The 23,559-nt window shown below is 46.0% G+C and overlaps 1 long non-coding RNA gene across 1 annotated transcript in view; it reads right to left on the reverse strand.

Annotated features, from left to right (window-relative positions):
- Positions 1-16,723: 16,723 nt before the first annotated feature.
- Positions 16,724-23,559, reverse strand: part of LOC126535315 (uncharacterized) — a 79,392-nt gene continuing 72,556 nt past the window's right edge. Inside the window, exon 4 of the long non-coding RNA XR_008613377.1 lies at positions 16,724-16,948. This is a non-coding gene — a long non-coding RNA (uncharacterized lncRNA). The remainder of the gene's footprint in view (positions 16,949-23,559) is intronic.

Consider the following 23,559-nt stretch of genomic DNA (forward strand, 5'->3'; position numbering starts at 1 on the left):
CAACGAAGGCAATGGTGAAGTTAGACGACTGTCCATATTGGGCTGCGTCGACAAAACATGCAGAGTAGGGATCGTCCTTGGTACACTTGAGGAGGGCGAGGGCTCTTGCCCTGCGTCTGCCTACGTTGTGTTGAGGATGAACATTACGGGGAAACGGTGCAACTCCTATGTTGTTCCTTTGATTTTCTGAAATTTCATGTTTCCGCTCTTCCATGAGGACAGGGTTGATCCCAAGAACTGCCAGTATCTTCTTTCCAGCCGGGGTGCAGGATAGACGGGCCAGTTGGGCTGACTCCTGGGCCTCGATTATCTCGTCCAATGTGTTGTGCACTCCTAGTTGCATAAGGAGGTCCGTGCTCACCCGTAACGGAATGCCTAGTACGTTTTTAATACTTTTTCTGATGAGTGTGTTTATTCGTTTCTTCTCGTAGTTATACCAGTTGTGCATGGCTGCCACATAAACTATATTACTCATCAGGAAGGCGTGGAACAACCTGAGGAGGTTGTCTTCCTTTATGCCTCCACGCCTATTCGAGACTGTTGATGAGTCTCATCATGTTCTCAGTCTTGGCTGTGAGCTTGTTGAGCGTCGTATTGTTACTGCCATTGGATTCGATGAACATGCCAAGGACCCGAATGGTGTCTACTCTGGGGATGGTACAGCCGCTTTTAGTATGGAGTTTGATGTTTATTCCAGATAACGGTTTCCAGCCTTTAGGTTTGGGACCTCTCCTGACTGGCCTGTAGAGGAGGAGCTCTGACTTGCTCCGGGAGCATCTAAGCCCCGTATTTTCCAGGTACATCTCTGTTTCATCTACAGCTCCTGTAAGCCTAATTCAACAGCTCCTTCGCTTCCTCCGGTGCACCAGATTGTGATGTCATCAGCGTAGAGCGTATGATTGATCCCTTCTATGTTGGAGAGCCTTTGCGATAATTTCTTCATGGCGATGTTAAAAAGCAGTGGAGAGACTACCGTTCCTTGTGGCGTGCCTCTGGGGCCCAAATTGAAATTGTCGGACTTGAGGTCACCGATTGTGAGCGTGGCCTTGCGATCTCGTAGGAACGAGCTTATGTACCTGTGGAAGGCGTCTCCCAAATTGAGCTCTGAGATGGAGTTCAGAATGTGAGCATGGGATACATTGTCAAAGGCTTTCTCCAGGTCTAAGCCTAGGATGCCTCTGATATCTCTTGTGGTGTTGTCAATGATTTGACATTTGATGAGTTTCATCACGTCTTGCGTTGACAGGGCCGTACGAAAGCCGATCATGTTGTACGGAAACAATCCTTGTTTCTCGATGTGCTTAGAAATTCGATTTTGTATGACATGTTCCGCTACTTTCCCCACACAGGACGTGAGGGAAATGGGTCTGAGGTTTGATAGACTCGGGGGCCTTCCAGGCTTTGAAATGACGATGACCAAGGCCATTTTCCAGGACTCCGGGACAACCCCTCGTTCCCATATTCCATTATTCTCCTCTGTCAACAATTCTATAGAGCAGTCGTCCAGGTTTCTGAGGGCGCGGTTGGGGATGCCATCAGGACCAGGGGCAGACCTGCTATTTAGATTCTGAAGAGCTTCCCTTACATCGCATGCCTTGAAGGGGTTATCTAGCTCGGGGCAAGATGAGCCTTTGTAGGGGGGATAGTCTTCGTCACTCGAGTTGCCCAGTGGCAGATACTTGCGAGCGAGTCTGTCGAGTACGGTCTGCAATGTCTCTGATTGTGATGCCTGGTGTAGAACCTTCGCTATTACTTGTCTTTGGTTTGATTTGGTGTTGGTATCATCGAGCAAATGCTTGAGGAGGTTCCATTTAGCTCCAACTCTCATCTGGCCATCCACGGAATTGCAGACCTCATGCCACTTTTGTCTGCTCAAGCTTTGACAGTGATCTATAGTTTTGTTGAGCTCCGCGATCTTTTTTCGGAGCCTTCGGTTGAGTTTCCGCTCTTTCCATCTGTTCAACAGTGACGTCTTAGCTTCTGGAAGATGAGCGAGGTGGCTATCCATCCTGTCTACCTCCAGTTCAGTCTGGATTTTCTTTGTCGCCGCGCTGATATCTTCCTTTAACTGTTCAGCCCACTGCTCTAGGCTAAGTGCTGAGTCATGTGTTTGTGCTCGCTCTTCCCTAATCTTGCGAAAGTAATCCCAATCTGTAATAGGGAACTCTTTGAGGTCCCCGCTTCTCACGTTGACGGAGGTGGCCAGGATGTTGTGGTCACTGCCAAGGTCCACTTGGAGGTTGGACCAAGATGCCGATTCCACATTCCGTATGAAAAAGAGATCGGGTGTGGTATCCCTAGAGCAGGAGTTGCCGATCCTGGTCGGAAAAGCCGGATCTGTTATAAGCGTGAGGTTATTATTGACTGTACTTTGCCATAGGTCAACGCCCTTGCGGTTAGCTTGTTGGTACCCCCATGCTTGATGCAGAGCGTTGAAGTCTCCGGCCACCAGGAGTGGAAATCTCTTGGCCTTGCTTGTAGCCCTGTTGATAATTGCCGCAAATCTTTGCCTGAGGTCTTTGGGTGTACTGTATATGTTAAGTATAAATACACTTGTCTTGAATGGTCCGCTGGGGATGATTTCAACCTTATTGTGTTCAACCTTATTAGTGTTCAACCTTATTAGATTCAAGATTCAGATCGTGGGCTATGAACGCACATTTGTTGGTGACTAATGTGCTGATTCCCCTCTTCCCATCAGCATATTGGGTATGCGACTTATAGCCTGGTAGGGTGACCGTATCTGTGAGCGTTTCTTGTAATAGGATTACATGTGGCTTTTCCGGGTGGGTCCGAATGAACTGTTGGAGGACATTCCTTTTACGATGGAATCCCCTACAGTTCCACTGCCAGATATTAATTACCCTGTGATGTGCCGCCATGGTGGGACGTAGCAGATAGCTTGTATTATAAAATGCTGCAGAGCGCAGCCGCTGCCGACCTTTCAGTGTCGGTGTTATTCACTTTTTCCAACGGTGTAACTGAAGCCATTGTAGAAACGTGGCGTTCCAGATTGTCGCATCTGATTCCTAGTGCTCTGACCGCCTCCGCAAGTTTGTCAATAACAATTTGTACTTTTTCGAGGGATTCATCAATTTTATCGATCGTTTTTTTCCAATTTTCGAACACTGGCGCTCTTGTCTGAGGCATGAACTGCCAGCGCCCTCTTTTTAGGTAGACCATTGGCAGTCGTTTCCGCTACGGGGATCTCCATGGGCGTTTCTATTGCAGGGGTCTGACTGGGTTGAACTGTCTCTCGCTTGCTGGCTTTTTTTAGTTCTGCAATTTCTGCTGTGAGCTGCTCCATTGCGTATTTTAACGAAGCGTTTTCTCTTTCCAATTGTGCAATCCTGTTGTGCTCTGGCGATTGAACCCCCGTTACCTTTTCGGTGATTCCTTGACCCGGTCAGCCCATATGGTAGCACGGGGAGCAGGCTCCTGGATCTGAACTACAGGCCCCCGGGAACGAGAGTGGCCTCTGGAGCGGGAGCGAGTCCCAGGGGCCTTGCGGCCCCTGGAAGACGAGCGTTCCGTCGAGAGACCTCTAGAAGGGGCACGGTCCTGGTAGCCGCTATCTTCGCTGCCAGGGTCTCGGGATCGGCTCCTGTATCTGTGCGAGCTGCTGAGGGCCGGCTGGAGAGGGGTTGGCGACCCAGTTGGTTGTTTGGATTGGTCGCGGTTGCGCCGTTCTCTTCTCCATTGTCTAACTACAAACGGAATTTGGAACCTTTGCTTGCAGGTTCTGTCAGCCGTGGGATGAGGGCCTCCGCAGAGGGTGCACTGCCGGGCACTCGTCCGGGTTGCTCGCACCACAGCCGCGGCAGATGGCATTTTCAGGGGCTGGGCAAACGTCAGCTCTATGGCCAAGCTTTTCACATGCATAGCAAACGTCAGTTTGTCTGCGATAGAGAGCATTTGATCAAACTGGGACCGCATTTTACGTAGTCCGGGACTTTGAGTCCATCAAACAGGATGACTACCGTGCCTGTGTTCTTGATTCGTCTCACCTCGAGGGCGCTTGGATTCTTGGGTTGAATGATGAGGCGTTTAAGCTCCTCTCGATCGATGGTGGGATCAAGGTGACGAATAACCCCCTTGCACGAGTTTTCGGGGGCTGCGATATATGCACTAACTTCGTAGCTTGCTTGTCCAATAAGTATAGCTTTCACATCGGCGTAGGCCATGGCGTTGCGTTTTGATGGTGTGCTTGCCACCAATATGTATTGAACCTTGTTCGGACATATATTATCCTCCGCCGTATCCGCCTCCGTAAGTCTAGCAGCGGTAGTGAGGGCTTGGGCAACTCTGAAGTGGCCCATCTTCTTGATGTCCAGTCCTCCACGGGGACGGATTATGATTCAAACATGCTCTTTCGGTAGGCGAGGCAATCTCGAAGCAGTCGTTAGCCGTGTCTTGACACTCGCCGTAGCCTGGCTTTTATTCCCGCCACGTCGCATGTCGGTGACTCGGCTGCCCTGCCCGAGTGGGTCCTGGGTGATGGGATTTCGCTTGTGTAATGCCGTGGTCCACCCAGCGCTTTCATTGACTTCGTCGGGAGAGATATCCTAACCCTCAACGGTGATTTGCATAGCCCTAGACATCGTGGCTTGAGCGTGCGGAACCGCGCTGAGCTCGCCCGCCGAGCCTCTGCCGGGCAGAGGGCGCACAGAAAAGTCCTCGAGCGATTGGGAAAATGTCCACCCACCGTTGAAAACTTGGTATCGGCGGAATCCTTGTAACTTTAGCCGTCGATTGGTGCCAACATCTTCAAGATTGAAGCAAGTTCTCGACCCTAATCATGTAGAGAAGCAGGAGAAGCAGATATTTACGCACGCTCTCGTTTCTTCTTCCTCTTCCTCCCCAAGCTGACGATGGTAAAATGGGAATTATACGACCATAGTGGGGTGCTACTGCGACTGTATCCGCATATTCGTTTAATGCTAAGCCTTTGTGACATTCCACCCACACTAAAAGAACAAGGCGTAAGTGTCTTGGGAGAAGAGGATAGAAATTTTTTAATGAATCTGAGAATTTGGGTGTGGTTAGTTAAGAACTGACAGAAAGGCAATCAGTTAAGATTATGGCTGATGACAGAGAGAGTGGTAATATACGTAAAGCTAAGGCAATATCAAATAACTCCGCCTGAAAGGTAGGCGTGAAGTGAGGTAGCCGAATTTAAAAAAGAAATCAATTTAGATGTGGCGATACAATGCCCACCCCTGCCCTTTCTTCACAGATTGAATCATCAGTTGCTGTAACGGTCTTTTATGCAGGTTTGTGAGGTAGGCTTCTAGAATACTATTCAGATATTGATAGGGGGGATGTTTAGCATTATTTGGAAAATATCCTCAAATTCAATTTTAGCATCTGGAACCGAGGAATTTAGTAAGACCACCTCGCATAGTTGAACGTTTAATGGGTCCAATAGTTTTTCAGTGAAAACAACTTGAGGGCAACGTGAGCGATTCCACGGGCAGTTTAAAGTGGTACCCGCCAAGTCTTTCAAAATCCGTACTTTTTTTTTCTCTTTCGGGATAGCGCGTGGTGGCGTCACGACCATTTGAGAAGTACCACGCATTCAGCGCATGCCATGATAGGAGGCCCTCTCCTGCTTCAAGCTTGAACATGTATGACCTGTTTCCCGGCACTGCCGCTAGGTGGCCAGCATTTCGTTGGACTCACCAATTGACAGCTAGCGCAATGAGACACTCTGTCGGACTTCCCGTTTTCGGTATTGTCCTATTCTTGCGTTAGACGAATACTTACGAATTGAATGAAGTGCAGCTACAATAATCTCGCATTACTCGACGCAGTAGCCCAGTTTGGCGCTATTTTCCTAGAAATGGCTCTTTGACCATGAAAACCCAATAGTAATCATCATAAGCATCACACCAGTACCTATACCGCTGCGCGCCTCAGCTCGAGGTCACGCGATCAATTACGGCGATGGCGGGCACATTCCCATGGAGGCGCAATCCAAACACGGTCGTTTACCATGCACTAGGTACATATTAAAGAATCCCAACTAGTCGAACTTGTTCCGGAGCCACGCACCTACAGCCTGCCGCAAACAAATGACGCTTTCAGCAAGTAAAACCACCCAATATAAAAAAATAGATTATCACCATCATCATCAGCCTGGTTACGCCCACTGCAGCGCAAAAGCCTCTCCCATACATCTGCAACTACCCCGGTCATGTACTAATGGTGGCCATGTTGTGCGTGCAAACTTCTTATCATCCGTCCACCTAACTTTCTGCCGCCCCCTGCTACGCTTCCGTTCCCTTGCAATCCAGCCCGTAACCCTTAATGACCATCGGTTATCTTCCCTCCTCATACTATGTCCTGCCCATGCCCATTTCTAGTTCTTGATTTAAAAAAAAAGAGATATTGCAATGTAAAGCAAAGATTCCATGCGCAGCATTGCTAATGCGCGACCGTGACCTCACTGGCTCCTGACATTGTAGCGCATTAAGGCTCACAGCAGTGCTTGGATGGCTGTCGTGCTGATTGGCTTTCCCAGACCTAGTCAACAAGCAGTCACCGAAAAGCTGAACACTATTTATGTTAAAATGTTTTGCACTGGTCGGTTAATGAAAAAGGGACGGATGCGATATCAGTATATTTAGCTGAAATGATTTCGAAAACTTCTATATTTTTCCCTGCATACCTTAGAGTTGCGTCACATATGTGCAACATTTCATGTCTAGTCATTGAAAAAAAAACGCCCTAAATTCGCTCTCAAGTCTGTCACGTAGCAGCCAGGTCTGACATGAGGATTTCCGCTGTGCACGCGTAAGAAGACATTTCTGTCCTGCAGGATATCGTACACTGTATTTCTGTACACTTCACAACCACATTCCTTTGAGCATTTCGTGTAGTATGTAATAAGTAGTCGGTTTCTTTCTACCTGTGCAAACAGAGAGTTTGAAATTATTCATACGCGGTAACGCAACCACCCCCGGTCAAAAATTACAGTGCACTCAAGCTACCCGTTCACTTTTGTAGTCGCCATTGAGTGCTTGCTTTTTCTTGTCCACTTTTGTTGGAATCATCCGATACTCGCGAGAACACAGCAATGACAGGGTACCAGCCAAAGAAAGCAAGAAAAGGCTGCAGAAGTGCGACAAAGCACCGGAAAGTGAGTGCTGATGAAAGAACACTGCACCGTGCGATTAGAAATTATTGGTGGTATATTCGGCTGGTTCCTACTAAGATGGGTACGAATAGTAATTTCTAAATCTCAATTAAATGCAAATCAAACTGTGCCTCAAAGTGGCACAAATATAGTGAAATAGATTTGCAATAGTTTTCGACTAATGACAAATTGCTTTGACAAATATTGTGAAACAATGTTCGCAAGCCAGAATACGTAACGCAAGCAAGTTTATATTTACATCGCTAGTTAGAAACCGTAGTCAACAAACATACAAAATCAGCATTAGGAAGATGCAAGGATTTTGTACAGATGTATGTGGTTCTTCTGTGAGTGGAAATAATTGATGCATAGCCGGTAAATCTCGCCGACCAATTTTGCCTGCTTTACAACCTAATTTTCTTGGGCGAATTAGTATTTACAATTTGACAATTCTGGTAACGTAAGAGAATCAATGGAAAATCAATAAATAAGCAGGAATAGGAAAAGTGCAGACAAACAGGTGCTTTGTGGCGGGATCTTCGACTAAGCATTACAGAGCCGAACGGTGCCTATGTGTACGTCAAGTCGCCTAGCACAGAATGTTGATAGTATTTGTACATTCATTGTTTGTACATTCAATATTTGTATATTTTCACATGCGAAATGGGAAGTTGGTGTTTATTACTTATGTTATGTAATAAACACCCCGTTGAGTTTTTGATTAAACATAACAAATGTCTCGAATCCAGCAATATTGATGCCTTCAGGTAGCATGTGTGGGTTTATTGACCAGTTGCCTTCACCCAGAATGATCATGTACTCGTGACGCCTGGGGCAGAAATGCAGAAAGGACGTTCTACGTCTGCCGCCAAGGTCTGTGAGTGGTGGCGCTGGCTAACACCCTCAGGGTAGTGTTAGGCAACATAAATAACCAAGAAAGTGGATAGGGAAACAGAGCCGCGGTAGCTCAATTGGTAGAGACCCACGTGAAATCCGAAGGTTGTGGGATCGTTCCCCACCGGCGGCAAGTTGTTTTTTCCTCCACTTTCTTTTCCATTCATTTATCGTTCCTTCATTTCATTTATTAAAGACAAGTAATTTCCCCGATGTAGTCCTTGGTGTCAGGGTTGGCTTCTTCTGATATGATGAATAAAATTTGAGCCCCTGGGTTAAACCCATGTTTTCTCGGTAGTACAGGAAGGCATGCGTAATGAGAACGACGAGGCCAATGGTTTGCTTATTTTAAACTCAAGGAAGGCGATACGCAATCGTAAAACACGCATCGTAAAATATCCTATTATGCCTGCAACCTACGCGTACTGGCGCAAGCATTTCATTTCAGCTGTGCACAGTACCTAATGCGATGGGACTTTAAACGTTTCTTTATAGAAACGCTCGCTTCTCATAGTCAGGTGTCACTTGTCTAAGTGAATTTCACGGGCTATAACCGATGTCGAACCTATAACTATATGTCACGGTGCCTTCAGTGCTCGCTCCGTCTATATTGCAAATAGTACTTCCGCAATACAGAAAGTAGGCTAGCTAGTATCCATAAAAGTGCTTTCGTGGACTGTCGGCCGTTGGCTCACCCTTAAGCTTACCTACGGATATTTGCTTTTTTTTTGTATTACAAGAAAGCTTCAGTGACCCAAACTCGGTAAAATACAAAACATACACATTAATCGCTATCATGCGTGGTGATTGCCTAATTTAGGCCACAGCTCGAACGCGCCGTGGCCCTTTCATTGTGGCAATTGATTGATGCACATTCTAAGTTAAACTTACTTTAGAATTATTGCCACTGCCATGTATCTGGTACCACTTCCGTGTATGTGGTAAATAAATGAACTTCAACTTGCCCACATTGCGCAGCCGATGGACGAAGATAGTTAATAATGATTATTATAGCGTATAAAACATATTGAGACGCGTATATGTTTATGTTTTAACGGCAACGGTGTTTTTTCCCCTGAAGAATGTTAAACCTTATCGTTGAGCGCGAGACGCAGCTTTCTGTATTTGAAGTTCTTCGAATGGTAACACTCGTTCTATTCGTTTTCTATTGTCACCAAACCTAGTGTAATATGGGACGCCATAACGAAAAGATATTCCAAACCTTTCTGTTAATTTTCTCCAACCAGCCCTCATCGATTGGTGACAGTGACAAGAACTTTATTCGATTGTCCTGAGGGACTTGATTGAGGGGAGCCGAAGGTCCCAAATCAAGTTCGTGGCTCCGACCACGACGGTACCGGTAGGTGGTGATTCTCTGCGACGTCGCGGGCCCTCTGGACAGCCGGTAGTTCGTGCGTGAATTCCGAGCTCTTCGGCAAGGCGTCCCCGTCGGACTTGTATTGAAGTTCCGAGCCCGCGTTGTGCGGGCACAGCCAGAGCATGTAGTCGAAGGAGCGCCGTAAGTGACCGCGTTTGGAGCACGTCTGCGGGAAGGTGGAGTCTATCCAACTAAGAACTCTGGGGGTGAGGTAGGAGCTCGTCTGTATGAGCCTTATAATAATTGCCCGAGCCCTGTTCAGTTTCGGGCTAGGGGGAGGGAATGTCCTCCTGCTGTGTGTGTAATGCGACGTAATTTCGCGGCAGGTGGTAAGAGTAATGTTGAAGGGGCAATCCTGTGGGAGAGCCGGACTGTTACGTCGGGCGCGGTTCGTGAATTGACGCGCCAGGCAGTTGGACCACTCGTTAGGGTTTCAACCTGCTTTTTTGGTTATATTGTTCACGTGTACCGCGAACCACGCTGTGCTATGACCTCCAGTTTCTTCGCCTGTAGTAGTACGGAACGATTTATTGACAATGCCAGCTGCATGTTTAGAAACTAGAGAGGACGAAAAAGCCCTGGCCGCCGAACGCGAGTCGGAGAAAGTGGTCGTCGGGCCTTTTGTGGCTTGAAGAGCCAAGGCTGTCGCGTTTTCCTGCACGTCCTTCGTGTGTTTAACGCAAATTGACGCGGCGCTTTATTTAACTTTTTTGAACAATACCAACATCCCCTGTCTTTCACGTGACGTCAGGAAAACCACAATAGCTCCCCATCTGATATGACGCGGACACACTCATCATGCATGATTGCACCGAACCAAAAAAAAACAGTTGTTTCTGTTTCGACGCCTTTTCTCCATTAGCATTCGACTAATGGTCAAAACTTTTCGGGCCGCGCCCACCTCACCTGCCTGTCACGCAACATCACACAATGGCGAAATCTCACCGCGTCTATGTGACGTGTACGCGTTAAAGATGCATTAATATGCCGAACAACAGACATATTTTTACTATATAGTCGGAGCCACCTTCTAAAAAGAATCAAAGATGGCTCCCGCCGATCGCTGAGGCACTGACTATTCGCACCTGCCAGAGACCATGGGTTTATTTGCCTACAATAAACCTTTTTGCGTGGCCGTCTAACGTTTTCAAGCACATTCGGCATCCCTACGACCTCGCTCTGCCAACTCTTCTTTGCTGAGGGTCTGTTTTAGCTGTATTCTTAACCTTCCGCTCCATGCTGCCTCGATTTTTGACCAGCCACCTGAAGCTAAGTAAGGGAATGTGGACCAATCGCACAAGCCGGCTCAATCCCCTTCACCCGGTTATGAAGTTTCAGTGCACTAGCTCGGCCCCATTGAATCCCTCTCCACTTGAGAATGCTCTTCGCCTCTTGCCAGCCAATTAGATAAGGGAAGCCGCTCACTGTAGGCAATGTTATTCCTTTTTAAGGCAAAGAAAAGTGGCCTCCTATAGAGGAGGAGAGCGTTTGATTGGTTTGTTCAGACAAACCTGTGGATCACCACCTGATGCTTGTACCGGCGGTTGCTCAAATTTGACATCAGGATACTGGAATAAAAACATATTGGAATAGTTTTACATGGTAGGGCCCCTGATCCTGTACTTTCTGGAAGACATGCGGGCAACATTAATCACACTGGAACCCTCAACAATGCATTCACAAGAGTGAAGCGCTTGACTCGCAGATCAATTTGGGGCCCTCGCCAACTGTGCTCGCCGCTGTTGTTGGGATTTGAGTGTCACTTGTTTTTTGTTGGCACTGGTTCGCCCAATAAGCACTAACAAATTTGAAGTCACGCTTTCGACAGGGTGTTCTACGCAGTAGCGAAAACATGACAATATTATCTCCAAAACACATCGATCATAGAAAAGATTGCAAATTGCAATAACGCCGTGTCATTCCAAAGAATGAATCCACTGCCAATTTTTTTTATTTAGAGGCTTAGAGGCGGCTTAGATCAGAAACTCGTTGCCCAGATTTGTTGCACTAAATCTGGTAATCGGAGATAACAGTCTAGTCTTCTGCATTAGAAAAACAAAAACAAAAGTATCATACTAAGAAATTTACGCGGTCATGTTTGCTTCTGAATGTAATGGTACATTTCACTCGCCACACAATAGGCAATCTGGTTCTGTCACCGATTTATTATTTGAACTATCAGCCTATTGTCAATGCGATAATTCTAAAGTTAGAAGAAAAGGGTGTGCTGCCAAGTTAAATAATGCATCAGCATCAGCTCTCGCAATGTCTAGAAATAGATTATTTGTATTTACTTCAGTGCCTGCCAACATCTGTAAAGTCTAGGCGACAGGTCAATGGTACATACAAGAGCGTGAAAAAAAAATATATGAAAGCAAAACAGCGTTTTCACAAATATTGCACGCTAAAGTAAGTATACAAAGTATGAGCTTGTATAAGAAACTTAAGATTATGTGTTCGCTGAAGTCAGTTACATCGAGCATCGCCGTTGGCCTACTTTACAAAGACATTCAATAAAAAGTACCCAAGTTGGATGGAATGGCTTGCGCAGCTGCTGCAGCCGTGTCTTGTCCCAACATAGAGAAAGATTCTGGCAAAAGATCGTTCCTGAGCAAGACAGGTGAACACAGTTTTCAGTGACAGAATCTGAAACTGCAACGATGCTAATAGCACATCTCAATCAGTCATCCCACGCGCCACTGACTGCAAACGCTTTAGTTCATGTGCAATTCCCCTGACACGCAATGAAAGCTTACTTAGGCTAGCTAACAGGCTCGGGCAGTCAAATTATTGATTTTAACAAATACATCAGTCGTAGTAAGTGCGGACGAATCGACGTTGGACGGCTTCGATTAGCATACTTTGATGCGCTGTAATAGAATCCAACACAGTATAAGCAAACTCTAATCGCGGTCTGTCGAGTGCGGAGAACAATGTATTAAAACAATCAGCATACCATACTTTTCATGGTAACGAGTTTAATCGCAACGTAAAATACGCTTGAGAACTGTTCATGAACTAGTTAACTTTGGTACCAATATTCGTCATTCGTTTCTCTGTATATATTATGTAACCATTGCTTCCTGTGCAAGTAGTATTCCGCTTAAGCAAAAGCCAGCCCAGGAATTTCTGTTTTCTTCCACAGCAGTTTGACATATACTCTTACGTAGCACTTGCACAGTAGATGTAACCTCATGAAACCTCAAATAACCTCAGTGCTATGCAAGAAATTAGAGCAATTCCAGCTGGAAAAGGCAGTGAAGAGAACACAGTATTATCCGCGATGGTGCATGTATTAAGGAATTCCAGGATTTCAACTCTGAATGAAAGACAAATAAAAGGAGAGCAGGAATTCACGATGTCATCGTCCACCGGAACAAGTACATCAAATGCATCACGCAAGGAAGTAACTGGAACGTTTGATAAACAAAATTCACCCACGAATACGATACTTTTTAACGCAAAATTTGAGCGCAGTTGTATACGTGTTTTCACGTTGCAATATATTCGCTGGCGCGGACAGTCTGTCTATTGAATACGTTGCAAACGGAGCAAAATATGACGCGCCTGTATCGCTAATGTGGTGATCGCGAGAGCCAGTATATAGGTGACGCGTGGGCGCGGTTCACAGCTGCCGCCGCCGACAAATCTACCAGATGACGCGCGCTACTCTGGCGCCATCTTTCAGTCATCGTCGCCGCGCTGCCCGTTTCTTCTCACGGTTTCGCCTTACCATTAGCCATACCATCCTCCGCTTTCCGCTTCATGCTTCCGCTGCGCACTATTCTCCGCTTTTCTCCTCGCAACTTTAATTTACTGCTGCATTCCAAGTTTGCTTGCTTCTTTCGCAGTGTTCGTTCACTTGGTTACGCGGCCTCGGACGCCGACGCTTGCCGCAGGAACGGCCGCCTAAGTGCTGCGCTCAAAAACAGGTCCTATTGTAGCTATTGTAGTTTACAACGTCGACAAAAAAAGTCAGCTTTTCAAGAACTAGGGCACACCCGCTACTAATTTAACCTGTACACCAGTCAAGATCTGGCAGAATAAAATGTCCTTAAATATGGATCTTATAAACGGAACAGTCAATTAAAACTAATGTGCAGTTGAATGACTTGAGAATTACAGCCTGGTAGAAAGTAAAAACAGCCAGCCAAGTAGATTGCGCCATCAGAGTCTGGTAATTGCAGCCGCACACATTCATCGCACGTTTGACAGTCTTTCCGCCTAAACAGACTGTGACTTGTATGCTGCCAAAACACTGCCGCCAAATGTAACAATATCGACGTATTTGCTTTCCTTCTCAATACAGCAAACTCATCATTGAAGTAGGTCTTGGTTATTGCGCGACTCGTTTAATATTTCCGTATGCCAATATTTTAACTAGAACCAACTACTTTGGCCGAAAAACGTACTTCTCGTTCTTGAACGTCTCCTATTCTGGCAATAAATATTAACCTGTCTCTTCATCATGTTGTTTATCTATTGGAAGAAAATGCCCAGTGCGAGCCGGTTTTCTAAGGAAAGAGCAAAGCACGAAATCGTTTGGCCAAGCATAGGGTTTGTTGACGAGTTCAATAGATTTATCGTAAAAAGACATATGTCACGAACTGTACATTGGTGACCTCTTTTCAGCCGCGTGTACTCAAGCGTCTTGTCGCCGATGAGATTTGCAAAAAGAACCTGGATGTCATCGTAGTGAGAGCCACATAAAATAGAGAAAGGCCTGTTGTTACTAACGTTTTGGTAGCGACTTTCAGAGAGCAGTTATCAGCTGTACCGAGCGAGGCTGGACGCCGTGTCGGCCCGCTGGCTCAGCAAGTTGTCGTCATACGATCAAGTGCGGTCCACCAGGAGAGCTACCGCTACTTCCGATGCCATAGTATCCGAGACACCTCCAAGAGGCGTTGGAACTTTGTTGGAGCTGGGGAGGCCTATCGCGGTTTCCGTCCACGTAACGGCTGGAAATCTGTACTGGCCGAGCTCTGTCACCTAGGGAAACAACAACTTCACCCAGAAATATGTTTTCACGATGAAGATCGCGCACATCTAAAATCAAGGTGTTCTTTTGAGCAGCCGTCGACTCAAGCCAGTGAGCCACCTCTGCGGTAAACATCAACGACATCAGATGCCGTGACAGACAGTCGATCTGGGAGGGGCGCGTCGCTGTTAACAACGATGCTCACTGGCGTGGAATTCTGCCGCTTCACGCAGATTACATACTGCTACCTGCCTAAACGGTTTTTCATCAAAACCTTGTACTTCTCAGCTTGTATGTCAAGATATTTGCAGTGCAATGGCTGTCTGCGAGAAGCAGACAGTAAAAAATTCTGCCTTTGCTTAATCGGCAAAGAGCAGTGCGCACACACCTTCGCCTCACCCACAATTCTCACAGATGTGAAATGTAGCCCGAAGGAAATGACCAATTTTAATCAATCTATTCATTGTTTGATTGATTGATTGATTGAATAATGGATTGATTGATTCATTGATGATTGACCGCCTCCCAAGTGAATGTTTGTCCTATGGGGCTCTTGCATTGCCCAGGAGGCGCTGCGAAAAAGGTGCTAAAAAGCGCCCTCTGTCCTAAAATGGGTCGTACCAAGCTCGGTCGTCTGCTTCGGAAAGCACGTTTACAATATGGACCCGCCACTTTCGGTTGTGTTGTATGACGGCCTGCAGCGAATATCGGGCGCCGAAGATTTTTTCAGGAGTGGCACGCTGCGTAAAGGCAAGAAATTATGCAGTGCCGAATACGTGTATGGCGTTCAAGAATTAAGCGGCGAAGTTTTAGCGCGGTGTCAATCGCAAGTGAAGCGAGTCGCGCACGAAGTGGAACTTCAGGTAAGGTTTGCACGCTGCTAGATTCAGGCGCACAAACGCGAGGAAATGCTTGCTATAAATGAATCCACAGCAGCGATAAGCAGACATCATGTGTACGGAACTGCTCGAGCACACGACGGTACGCGCCGCGACGGCAGCGGTCTTTCAGCATGCCGCGATGTACGAACTGCTCGAGCGCACGATCGTACGCGCCGCGACGGCAGCGGTCTTTCGACATGCCGCGAAACGGCGGGTCTCCTGCAATCTTTGTTGACTGCATGCCGCTAAACAAGTAGTTGGCCTGCGTTGTAGTAGCGACCATCTGTCCCTTTGGTAACTGATAAATAACTGATGCAATGCATATGAGCTCGCAGTAACGTACGTGCGAATCGCGCTGCAGCGCGAGCTCGTGCGCTGCTCGCTTGATGTAGCTTTTAATGACAGCTCTCGAACATCAATGTGCTGTAATCAATAGCACCTTGCTACGCTGCCTCAACGCGTGCTGGCTTGAGGTCAAGGATGAACACAGTTAACTCTCTAACCTGTGCTGCTCGTAGTGGGGTAGTGAATTATCACCGAATCAACCCGGCCATTTGTGGTCATTTGCACACACCTGGGCACTTCACCACTTCGCACCGGTCGAATCGTTAATTGTCGCTGTGGCCGGGTTTCGAATCGTGAATCACCAGCCATGCCTGCTGCTATGTCGGTCTGCCGTCGGGACTGTAGGTGCAAAAGACCGAATTTTAGAACGCAGATCTATAATCAAGCAAGCTTCAAGACAGGTGAAGCAGTCAGCATGGCGCGAAGTTTCGCTTACCCAGCGCGACGAACTGCAGTTATACAGCGCGCCCGACGCTCCGCTTCGTGAGGCCTTGAAGGGAAACGATAGAATCGGATGTTGGGATTCAGGCCTTCTTGTTCATGGCAGCCCACGACGCAGCAGTATCGACGGTGACGCTTTTTCGATGCTGAGCTAGGTCCCTCCTGATCGGCGTCGCCGATTCCTTCTGCTTCCAGCATTACGTCCCACGGCACACGGAGAGTCCGTTTTCGTTAAACTATAGGCTGCGACCAGCTCGCAGCGTGGTCGACGTGGTCTGTGAGAAGTGACGAGCCTTTTCGCACTCGCAACAGGGCAGAAAAAAGTGCGAATCGACGCAAAACTCGGCCTAGAAACGTGCTTCGCCACAGCCAGGGCTCAATACGACCCAAGCTGGTACGACCCAGATGTCGTTTCCCGCGCCGCCACCAGGCGCCGCTACTATACCTCAAACTCCAGCGCAAGACGCCCATGAGAAACTGCGTAGTGAAGGACTCAGGGTTAATTTTGAACACCTACGATTTACGTGCAACTTAATCTAAGTACGGGAACATCTTGCATTGTGGCCGCAACGGCCTGAATTAAACTTGCGCCTCGTGCTCAGCACTGGAACGCCATAGTCGCCGTGTCATCGTGGAGGATAGATGATAAATTTCGGTCAAGAGGACAATGCCGTGCTTTTAATGAGTTAAGTGCGTTACTTCTCTCTCCACATAATACTTTTTAGCAGAATATATTTAGTGTATGATGGAAGCCTAAACGTTGTCTTCTTCATCATCAGGGCAGAGGTCTTTGCTGTACGTAGGAACTGCGACACCACAGATGGCGGCGAAGTGGTCTATGCAATGACGAGGTACGTTGTCTTCCATCTCCTTAGGCACGTAGAGGAAACATTCTGTAAGATGAAGAACAAACGAAATGCATAAATCCCTCCATTCAACCATGAAGGATTTGAGTTTGGCCCAAATATAAATGCTGTATTTTCAGGGATACTATTATTATTTTAGACTTTTCTGTGTATTTTGTAGACTAATGCACTAGTATTGCATCTTAGGTGTTCTAATTTGTTTTAATGATGTAATCATGGTAACTGCATAAATACTTACCAAAAGATAAATTGGGATTCACACTGTAAAAAAAAGTAAATTGTCCATCCAAAGAGAAAAAACGTTTAAAATACCATCGATAGCAGCGGAAAGGATCATAGGCTCCAGAATCCATTCAATGCACAAGGCTGCGCAGTATTTGTAGAGGTACATCCTATGCATTTTAAGCCAGCCACTGGCACAGACGGCGATTCAATATTCTACAATACCGTGCCAGTAGCCTGTGCAATTCATAGGTACCCTGCATCTTTATAGATTTGGCGACAACCTGACATTGTCTACAAATTATCGGATACATAGAGGAGGCCTTGCGCAATAGTCTTACTTTGATGAAAGTGAGAAATTCGTTAAAACCCATCTCAGGGGTAGAAAAGGAAACAACTCGCGCGCGGCTTTGTTCTGAAGCGCGCACATACACAAAAAAAGCAGATGAGCTGACACCTCATAGGGAATTTTCAAACCCCGGTGAACATGAAGCAGTTCCCGCTGCTGCAAGCAATTACGGTGCTTGCAGTGCACTCGCTCCCATAACTTTGGGTCGGTGTGCCAATTCAACGCCACCTATTGGAAGTGGTTTTAATGGCGCCTTCGGCGTACGCTGTCGCTGCTCCTTTAGCGCAGCATAATAGTTGATGTGTTCTTGAGCAACTGCAGTGCAGAATCCATCCAATGCTCATAATCACTGCACCTTGCGTGACTTCGGACTATTGTTCCAAGACATTAAATTGTAAAAAGGCGGCAATGCCTCTTTTATGAAGCGGCATGCCGTACAGCAGAGTAAGAATTGTATAATGAGAAACCAATAAACGGAAACACCGAAGAAAGCATAGGAGAAATTACTTGTACTTACTAATTGAATTAAAGGAATGATAAATAAATGACAATGAACATGGATGAGAAAACAACTTGCAGTAGGTGGGGAACGATCCCACATCTTCGCATTACGCGTGCGATGCTCTAACGAATTAATCCTCCCGCGCCGCCGTTTCCACATCCACTTTCTTGGGTATTTATGTTTTGCTAATAAAACGAATCTTGGAAGTCCTAGCAAGCGCCATCACTCACAACTTGGTGGCGATTGAGGAACATCCTTTCTGCCGCAGGCATCACGAGTACGTGATCTTTCTGGTTGAGGGCAACCGGTCAACCAACCCGCACATGCTATCTAAAGGCATCAATGTTGCCGCATTCGAGACCCTTGTTATGTAAAAACGAGAAGAAAGGGGCTTAAGCAAGGGGCCCAATTTTTATTAATCTCATGATGAGAAGCCAACAAAGGCACCAAGGACAACATAGGGCAAATTACTTGTACTTACTAATTCAATTAAAGGAGTGATAAGAATGTGGCTTCCTTCTAGGTATGCAAATGAGTGAAGTTTGACTTGTTTGTTAAAGAGCCCAAACTATCAGATGCAGTGCCTAATTCCTGCGTCTTGCTTTGTCCCCTTCTTTATAACTTTTAGTACGATGATGTTTTCTTAAGCATGGCCGACGAAACGCTAGTACAATACACTGTGTGTATTTAGATCAAGGTGAGAATGTTGAGCTGCAAAGTACAATCACACAGTCGCCAAATTTCTTTGTTTGATGATTGGGTGACAAAGCGGCCGCTCCATAGTTCTTACAATGCTTGCTAGTGGCGAGACCATTTGCAACAACACGTGGTCGAAACTGAGGAACAATCGTTTAACTTGAGGAGCGCAAGTACAGCAACGCAATAGTCCCAGTGTTGCAGCGGCTTAAGATCGCATTAACTCTAACCCTCACTACACGTGCTACATAATTCTTGTACGTGTTAGCATAACACCCTGAGAGCACGTTCTAGTTATCTTTCTTTCACGGTTCACATGGTGCTTCGTGCGAGACATACACTATGAAGAATTTAAGCGTGTTTGGGCATTTCAATATATCGAGCACCTAAAAAGACATAACTGTCTATTCCCCAGCCATTTTCTTCAGGGGTGCTATGCAGGATGCGCCGAGTTTGGCGAAATTCGGGATCTTCACGAGCTCTGGCGACACCCCAAGATAAAAGCACAAATGGTACCGAGACACAGTTTATCTTTCGAAAAGCCTCCAGTTTCATTGGTTTATCTAGATTCACTCTGGGTGGCTATCATTCCTTGGGCGTTGCCTTCTGGGCGGTCGACAAACTGGGGCTCACGTGATCATACCGTCGGTGCATGGTCGCGCCTTCTTTCACTTGTTTGTCGTTCCGCCGAGTGCATTACAGGCACAAGTGAGTTATAAAACAAATGCATTTAATACAATATTATTAGTTAGTTTAACGTGGTTTAAAAGCATTTTAAAGCTTACAAGTAGTACACTGAATGTGTATTCGACTAATTTGTAATTTAGTACGCTTCACATTATACCACGAGGGAACGCTGTGGTGGCGTCATCACACATTCATCGGGCGAGCATGGCGCCTAAACATCGAAGAGGCCCAGTGCAAACAAACTCGTACAACGAGCTTGCAGTGCGCGACGTAGTGATCAGGCTCGACAATGACCACTATTTCTTGGATAGTTCTGTTCCTCCGTGAGCAATCTTTCCGTGCACCCCGAAAGACTGCGAATAGCTTAGGCGATTTTACAGATCGCAACGCGTACTTACTGTTCACGGCACAATCCTGAACAAACAACTTATCCGGTGCTGCTTCTGTGAGTGCGCTGAGTTCCTCCACTCTGCGTGACTGCGAGTGTCACGAATATTGCATAGTGTGTGCAAAAGGAAGACAGCCGATATAGCTACGATGCGACAAGGAGGTGGTGCCGACGATGGATCTCGCAACCAACACAGTGACGGAGGCATCGACAAAGTGCAGATAAGTATATTTCTACTGTTTCATATTTAGCATAATAATAGTGCACGGATTAAGTCACTTTCGTAGTAACGAACTGAATTTCCTGCAGTTTAAAAAGGGCATTGAGAGCCAATGAGTGTTCGTGCTTTTACATGTACGTGGGCCCACGAAAATATGGAAAAGATAAAGGTAACCTTCACTAACTTAGTGATATAACAGAAGTTCACCAGTGACATTCAGCCCGCAGAATCTATGGAAGAGTATCTTTATCCAGGTGAAATATCAATAGCAGGTGCTGATATAAAGCAGGAAACTTATACAAAAATTTCATGGGTTGAACAGCACATGGGAGGCATTACCGAATCGTGATCGCCACGTTACCGATATCCTTGAAAAATGTTTAGAATCGTTGCATTCTACCGGTTATGCAATATGGGACATAAACCTGGAGGTTAACAAGGAAACTTGAGAAGTCGAGGACTGTGCAGAAAGCGAAGTAAAAAAAATTGTTGGAGGTAGCACTAAGGCAGGAAGACAGTGGCGTAGTAAACCGTAGCAACTGATATGCTAGTTGAGATTAAGAAAAAAAAATGGAATCGGTGGGCAGGCCATGCACATCTTCAATCACTTGTTGCCAATTTGTAACAGGTGATTACATAAGCGTGACAGAATGGATGTCAAGGAGAGACAACTGCAGCCGAGGATGGTAGAAAATTGCGTAATGGGACAAAAATATGATGTTTGTAGGCATAGGATGCAATAAGCTCGCATAAGACGGGATTGTAGGGAGCGCCATTGATTTGCAGTGAACAAAAATAGGTTTGTGGTGCTGACAGTAGAGACTCGTGAAGGTTCGAGGACACGTCAGCTGTTGGCACACTAATAAACATTACAATTGGCTCTGAAAAATACAACCCGTTATGAAAAATAAAGCAATGTTGTCCCGACAAATTGTTTTATTATGCATGCACTAAAGGCTTCCACAGTCAAGGGTAGTTAGTACCAATAGTGCAATGAGCATTTTTATCTGTAAATAATGGTTTATATGCGGTTGATTTATTCCAACAATCCACTTTTTTGCAGCAAAACATTCTGCTGCTGGAGGCAGTCAACCGCCTGGTGGCAGTAGGCGAGCGCCAGGCACATGCTCTTGAGAGTGTGGCAAGGTCCAGAGGGCTGCTCTGCAACAGTAGGATCAGTGCACTCACTGCTTTCCAGTCGACCTCCCAGAACACACCTTATAAAGGAGCTTTCACTTTATAATTTTGTTTATTATTCAAGAGCATGAATAAAATTATTGCAGTAAACATTGTGCTGTGCATATTGGGACACTTGTAACATGCACGTGATGTCTCTTCAAAATGGGCAAACACATAAGACAACCTTGACCATGTAAATGAAAAAGACACTAATGTAGCATATACGTCGTTGTGCTGTTTATTCTTTCTATGTGCAAGAATACAGTGGGTATGATTAGCCACAAGATGAACGGTGTGTGTATTTCACAATGAGAAGACAGGAAACGGCATGACCTTAATAATGCTATCACCTATAGACTGTGCACATGAATGCAACACTCCCCGATTTAAACGTGTCATTACATGCACGTTCGACACCACATATTCTTTAACAATGTCATATATTTGCATGTACTAATTTTCACACAGCTTAAGCGCATGCATAGCTCACTTGTGATGTATCAATTTCATAGGCCGAATAATTGTACACTTTGTCCTTTTGTGTTGTATGAAAAGCGGCATCCTCTAGTCGGATACAACTTCACAGGACAGGAGAGGCCCCGCCCAGATGACCAAAGCACAGCAGCCGATTGCCTCCACGTCTAAAGAAATAGTCCCTCTCCAATGAGCGGGCATTAGTGCGTCCAGTGGCACGACGTCAGTGTAGAGTGTGTGCCCTTTGCCGCAGGCTTGTGTTCACCTGCCGTTGAAGTGCAGATTCTGCGGCCTCCTAAAGTTGTATCCGACTATAGAATCACGTAATGCCTTGCACTGGTTGCATAGACTTTAGCAACTTGATAGCACACAATGATCAGGTACAGAAATCTATAAAGACACCCAAGCAAAGCTGGCTGGCCACACTTCCATTATGAGGGGCTGTAAACAGTTCTCACCAAATATTCCCATGACATCCTTGAAAAAGAGGTGGTGTTTGGCACTTTAGAATCAAAAACAGATTACAGTGAATGTTGTGTACCACGTTAAAACAAACTGAGCATGTAATGAAAGCTTGTGCTTAACATAGGAAACAAAGTGCTCTGTCCAGTACAACTGTCGAGTTTGCTGTGGCACCTATTATGTCGTTAGTGTCAACATACAAATTTTCAAAGGCCATTCATTTCACCATTATTTTTGTATGATGGTTCTTTCAATCAGTGCTTGTATTACATGAGCAGGTGGATTTGAAAGCAAAGCTTTGTTTGCAAATCTTCAGACTTCCATAATTGTGTGGCAAGGCACTGGCATGGTGTCGAATAGCTCACACTTCCTCGGTCCTGCACCAAAGAGGCCCAATGCTCTATTTGAAGATGGATCGCACAGCAATTCGACGGCACACAAAGAAGAGTAACACACACAGCAGTGCCTTCTGCTGTGTGTATTTCTCTTCCTCAGTCCTGCACCAAAGAGGCCCAATGCTCTACTTGAAGTTGGACCGCGCAACAATTCGACGGCACACAAAGAAGAGTAACACACACAGCAGAGCGTTCGGCTGTGTATTTCTCTTCTTTGTGTCCCGTCGAAGTGTGGTGCAATTCAGCTTCAAGCTTCTATACCGATAGAACTAGTCTTCAACCTCACCAATGATCTAGTTATTAAGCCACAATGGCGCACATCTTTGAAATGTCCCAACACGAATTAGCTCTCCAACAAATCACCGCAAGCATAAAATTTTGCTGCACAGGTGCATGCACGTGCCATATTCTGTACCACTAAACTCGCAGGAATCAAAGGGGCAAGCATTAACCAGCCTTACTGCTGCCGTTACCATCATCATCATGACACCGATAGAAAGACAGTGCTGCGTTTCAGTAAAGGGAGTGCCGGAGGGAAAGGCAAGACAGCGAGGCTTGAGGCTTACAATAAAAATAGCATTTACAAGACATGTTCAATGCCAAAATATGCTGCATATCGCTCATCCTACTTTGGCATTGCGGCAAGCTTTTACACGTTTGAGCATGTCACAGTTTGTGTAATCATTGCTCTAAAGCTGTACAAAAGGTATATTCGCTCTGCAAACTTTATTTTTATCATGGAGGGTTAAAGACCCACTTTTCATTGGCATCTGCACCACATTTCTCCCAATATGTAATTTTGCCTTGGTGGTTCACGACATCTTCACGCACACCGAGTTCTGCAGAGCATTGGATCTGCATTGTTCTACTGCTGAAGAATCAAGAATTAGAGCCCTATTATGAGACGAAAATATACGATTTGTCCATACAGAATAACGCTGCCCCCCCCCCCCCCCCAAAAGAAATACACTGAACCACTGGCACATGCACCAACAGTGAACACAGCAAACACTCTGAAGTATTTTCTTCATGCAAGCCAGCACACTAAGATTCCCAATGCATTT

This window comes from Dermacentor andersoni, chromosome 7, assembly GCF_023375885.2.
Source record: "Dermacentor andersoni chromosome 7, qqDerAnde1_hic_scaffold, whole genome shotgun sequence".
Classification (NCBI taxonomy): domain Eukaryota; kingdom Metazoa; phylum Arthropoda; class Arachnida; order Ixodida; family Ixodidae; genus Dermacentor; species Dermacentor andersoni.